Raw genomic sequence first — 6000 nt, 5'->3', positions numbered from 1 at the left:
AGCCCCGCTGGAGACATGAAGCATTTGCCCAGGACCAGCAGCCGTGCAGCTCCCGGCCGGTTGCAGGTGCAGGAGGAGCCGCAGCTGGAGCGCAGCTGTACCGGAGCCTGTGTCCTCTCCGCGCATCCCCGGCGCTTTGGTCAGCAGAAGTCGCTAGGACCCCGCAGATGTCTGTGAGTGGATGCTAGCAGCAGCAGTGACGGGCAGCACTGAGCATGCGCGGGTTGGGGCTTCTGCTTGCTGCTCGGTTAGTTACTGATATAAACAGCTGGAGGTAGTGGAGCTCACAGAAGGCGGCAGGCAGCGAGCACTGAGGGGCTGCGGAGCACGGCGCACCGTGTGTACGGCGGCAGAGGCGGGCAGGGGATGCCACAGGGAGCTGGAGTTCTCCTCTCAGGCTGCACAGACGATTGGACTGTTACTTTTTCCTCCTCCTAGATCTCACAGGTAAGTTTTATGTGTCTCCTGTCCATCTGGGGAGATCTGCAGACTCTTAGCTGTGAACTTGCAAAGAATGCACTGACTGTTGCACATAGTGCTTTATATAGTGATGTGTGAAGCTGATTATATACTGTATGGGAAGGGTGAGTGCTGGCTACACCAGGGTGCTGGGACCATAGTCCTCACTGTGCAACATATTACACTGTGGTTATTATGTGACCTGATCACAATGTGAATATTATTATTGTTATTATTATTATATGACCTGATCACACTATGGATTATATATGGAACGGTCACAATGTGAATATTATTATTATTATTATTATTATTATTATTATTATTATTGTTATTATTATTATATGACCTGATCACAATATGGATATTATATGAAATGATCATAAATGTGGATATTATATGAAATGGTCACACTGTGGATATTATATGGAATGGTCACAATGTGGATATTATTATTATTATTATTGTGATTATTATTACTGTATATGACCTGATCACAATATGGATATTATATATGAAATGATCACAAATGTGGATATTATATGGAACGGTCACATTGTGGATATTATATGACCTGATCACACTGTGGATATTATATGACCTGATCACAATGTGGATATTATATGGAATGGTCACAATGTGGATATTATTATTATTATTATTATTATAATAATATGACCTGATCACAATGTGGTTATTTTATGAAATGACCGTAAATGTGGATATTATATGAAATGATCATAAATGTGGATATTATGTGAAATGATCATAAATGTGGATATTATATGACCTGTTCACAAGGTGGATATTATATGGAATGGTCACACTGGGTCTTTAAACATATTCAGGATTAGGTAGAAGAAATGCCTTTTAAATATTTCCGCTGTGATTAAAGTCTTACAGAGAATGTGAATACGCCCCAACAGCGATTTGCTCTCCTATATTTCTTATCTGCTTTGTGTACTTGAAAACGCGACATATTGGACTCATCTGTTCGCGGCCCGAAACAGTTGTAGCCATAAGTGTCCCAAACAACATCAGAAAGTCTCAAACTGCTTGACAGGATGCGATGTTCCAGGTCTGAAGACTGATCTGCAATATTTCCCTCCCTTCACTTTTTGTATAGGATAAGGTTGGCAGATCCTATCTATTGATCTGATGGAAGTTCAGTCTGTATCTCCTGTCAGGAGTGATGATGGGGACTATACTCCATGCTCTGCCTTTTCCTGTTGAATCAGCTAATGACACATTGCAAGTCTATTCCACTCCTCACCGTCACAGAGTATGCAGATTGTTCCCACTCAGTGGTGGCACAGTTAGCTCCTTGTGTTTCCCATTCCCATCCATTGCACTTATTACCTTCCCCGATTTCCAATGTGTGACTGTTTGATTATGCAAATAGAGGCTATATACAGTACTGGGCTGATCCTATATAAATAGAATGCAAATGGTAATGGCAGATCATGAACGCAGCAGGACAATAACTGTGGCTTGGGAAAAGAAATGGATTAAATGCTCTTACTTATATTCTTCATAGGAAAAAATGTATGTTTTTTAGCTTTTTTTCCATCATTTGTGTTGTAGGAGTTCTGTCTCTTTAAGGAGCCTAGGCTTCAGGGAGCAGCACAATAATACATGTGAATGCACTGAATGTTACACATCCAGAATGGTTATTTAACCCATAATGTGCAAGGAAGGGATGCCGGCCGTCATCAAGCCTATCGGCTGTCAAACTCCTTTACCTTTTCAATCATTAGTGTGTTTATATCTCATTTTATGCATTGTAGCACAATTCAGAGTAGCCAAACTTTTCTTAATTTGACTGAGGCTTTGTCAATGCTGAATAATCAAGACAAATGTAATATATCATCCAAACCCAAGTAGACTTCTGTGTCGTACTTGCTAAAATTCATAAAAAAAATCCATAACCCATGAAATTGTTTAAAAAACCCATTGACTAGCAGAGAGGGCATCCATTAAGTCATTGTTCTAAATCATATTTAATCCCTCCATTACGTGTAGATTTTGATTTAGTGTTTCTGGGCAAGACTGTAAATTAACCTTCTTAAACAGTATATGTAAAAAATGATCCGGCAATGTGAATTATAGCATAAAAAATATATTACCAATATATAATGAGCTGAAAGTGCCAGTTTGAAATTGCCTTACGGAAAGTTCTAAAATGAGAAATGATAATAATATGCATTAATTTGCTTCTTGCCCTGAGAAAACAGAATATTATGGTGTGACAGTGACAGAACTTGATTGGAATTCTGGGAAACTGCTTTTTTTTTTTTTGCATAAACTGGTTCGTTTGACTTTATTTGACATACTTGTTTATTATTGTGTAAGATATTTGTGTGTATAGAAGTAAACGTGCTGCATTGTATAAACTCATTCATTGTAATAAAGAAACAATAGTTTCCTCCAACTACTTAGATAAGATCAACTTTACTACATCTTTCTATATAGAAGCTTGAATGTTACAATAACTAAGTTTTGCATTTGCAAACAATCATTTGTAATGTGGCTAAGCCAACGGTTCGACTACTCTTAGGCCAAGTTCACGCGACCATATTCTTGGTCCAAATTCTCCAAAAGCTGGCAGCGCTCGGACCAACGTTATTAATGCGCAAAAAACTTGTTCACTACTCTCTTCCTTCCCTTCCCTCGCCTATTCAATTCTACAGGTGCGCAAGAAAATCGGATTCCAGTGGATCAACCAAGTATCCTGATTTTACAGATTCACTGCAATTCTTTAACATAGGAAACTGTATTTGATCTTGAAAATTTTAATAATGCTGATGTATAAAAAGGGATTTCATACTGGTGAAAAAACATTTTTTTTTTTTCTAGATGAAACAAAGACAATTTTTTTATTTATTTATTACACGCCCATGTGGACTCAGCCCTGGTAGTCTATTTCAATGAATTCTTACAACATCTACATCTTTATTTTTGACCGCTCCTTTAAGATGAGTACTGTTATTTTCCAGCTAGGTGGTACTTTTATTTTTGCCCTTGTCATGTCTACTTAACAGTAGCAGAGAGGGTCAGCTAGGCTCTAGAGATGTGATTTATACTGTGTCCTTAAGTTCCTGGGATCGCCTTGTGAGACGTATTCCCAGCCTATCTTTTTAGTTTTGTTTTGCTCTAGGTTTCCTTAGGAGCTGTACATAGTAGGCTTATTGTTTGGAAAGTTCAATCAGGCGTTCAGTGTAACACCCTTAGTCCAATGGTAGATGGCAGCCCATGAGCTACGAAAAATATTTATCCATGCAGTCGTTTAGTGTAGTCAGTTCACATTACTCTAAGTTACATTAATACAATTGTATTGTTTTCAGTGCTTAGAACATGGTTTACATTCCAGATCTAATTTCCTTCTTTTCTTACCAACCGAATGATTTTTCTGCCATGCTTTCAGATTGTTACTATGGTTTGTACTGAGAGGCCCTGCGTTCACACATTCCCAAGAATTCCTTTCTCTGTATGTGAATAGTTATTCTAGTGGACTATTGCACTTGAAAGCTTAAACAGAGGACCTGCCCATTTTTGTTTTTAATTTCTTCACATTTCAGTAACTGTACCTTTTTAAAAAAACTTTAATTCTAAGAAATAATAATAAAAAAATACTATCTCTTTCACACGCTTTCTTACACAATCATTAGTGACACTCCCCAATAAAAATTCTCACAAGACTGTAGAAAAAGATTGGGACTGTCTTGTGATATTTCCTTATTTTATTACTTGAAAAAAGAGTAGAGATATAGAGAGACAAGTGCTTTTTCAGCAGAGCCGCGCAGCAACATGTTCTTAAAGAAAACCTGTCACCAGGTTTTTCCAATATACAGAACATCCATCATCTTTAAGTCCTCGTTTATAGCATACTACTTTGTAAATCACCCATCCCTAAAAAGACTTTCTATTATAACCACTGATGGCCCGGTCGAGTCTAATGGGTGTCACTGGTCTTACTCTGGCGCCTTGTCTCTTCCTACAACCACCGTCTGCATGCTGACATGTTCTCTTTAAGAAAAAACTATGATTAGAAGATCGAAATTAAGGTCTACGGAGATAGCCAGGAAATCGGAGAGTAATACTTACATAATACTACCTTCATTGTAGCTATAAAAAAATGCCAAATGGTAGTGTACACCGGACAAGAAATACCCTGTGCCAGTCATTGCACTAGTTGCCCTTCCACTACAGAATATACTATAAACTTCTCTCACCCACCACCCTACATTCCTTCCTCATCTTTTTCTATCACCGTACCCATACCCTCCATTCAGCTAATGACCAAACACATCCTCAATTATCCGAACGCTCACTCCTGTCTCCAAAACTCTTGCGAGCTGCGGCAGTTTTCTGGAATATACAACCGCAGACAATCTGGTTAATTTCCAATACCCACAGTTTTAAGCATGCCCTAAAACCCATTTCTTTAGGCTGGCCTATTGCCTCCTCTTACTTATCTAACTATTCTCTTTTTGCCCTTCCAAAATGTTCTTCCCAATCGGGATGCTCATAGCATTTGTTTTACACACCCTCCAGGCACTTAAATAGCCCTCTGTGTCTGTACAGTACAGATACTGGCTGGTGACCGGTTCACTGAGCGTTATATGAATACCCTAATTATGTTGATGGCAGGACTGTACAATACAAGTATTTTGTATCATTTTACTTTTTGTGTCTTCCGTATTTGCACATTGATTGTAAGCTTACGGCAGCAGGGCCCTCTCTCATCTTGGTATCTTTTCAATTGTGTTCTACTGTAATGTCTGATATTGTCTGTACCACTCCCCTTTTCTCTAATGTAAAGTGTCGTAGAATATCTTGCCGCTTTAGAAATAAAAATTATCATGTAATAAAATAATAACTCTATACACCCAAAGAATACTACATCTGTCACCATAAGACCAAGTTTAGTCAATGAAAGGAGAGTGGTGGACACAAACAAGAAATTGCATTATTTTATTTATTTATTTTAGCCATTGCTATTATCGGGCAGTCATCACCAGGTAAGTTTTATTTAGGACATTTTAATTATCCTCTTATAACCATGAACTAGAAAGTGACGTGGTGCCTACTGAGCAATCTCCCCAAAATGCCAATATATAGCCCAAAGTATTGGCATACCCACATATTACACATACAGGAATCCTTATTAAATCACACTCTAAATAGATAGGCGTTAATATAAGGATTTTACCATTTGGCATCTAACAGCTTGCCCTCTCCTAGGAAGGCTTTTTATAACATTTTGTAGTGTGTATTTGGGAATTTTGGTCCATTCATCCAGAAGAGCATTTGTGAGGTTAAATCCAATGTTGGACAAGAGGACCTGGTTCACAAAGGTGATGGGGTTGAAGTCAGGGATCTGTGAAGTTGTTTCACACCAAACCTACACAACCATGCCTTCATAGACCTTGTATTGCACACTGGGGCTTAGTTAGGCTGCAACAGAGAACAACCTTTCTAAAATTGTTCTTTGAAAGTTAGAAGCTATAATTGTCCAAAATGTCCTGGTATGCTGCAGCA

At 38.5% G+C, this 6000-nt stretch overlaps 1 protein-coding gene across 2 annotated transcripts in view; it reads left to right on the top strand.

The window, feature by feature from the left end:
* The first annotated feature begins 245 nt into the window (after nt 1-245).
* WSCD1 (WSC domain containing 1) overlaps nt 246-6000 on the top strand; it is a 428603-nt gene continuing 422848 nt past the window's right edge. Inside the window, exon 1 of one of the 2 annotated variants that reach the window (XM_077294396.1) lies at nt 246-447. The gene's annotated coding sequence lies outside the window, so the exon portion shown is untranslated. The remainder of the gene's footprint in view (nt 448-6000) is intronic. The other variant, XM_077294397.1, reaches the window with a different exon arrangement.

This window comes from Ranitomeya variabilis, chromosome 3, assembly GCF_051348905.1.
Source record: "Ranitomeya variabilis isolate aRanVar5 chromosome 3, aRanVar5.hap1, whole genome shotgun sequence".
NCBI lineage: Eukaryota > Metazoa > Chordata > Amphibia > Anura > Dendrobatidae > Ranitomeya > Ranitomeya variabilis.
This window is presented reverse-complemented; position numbering and strand designations above follow the sequence as displayed.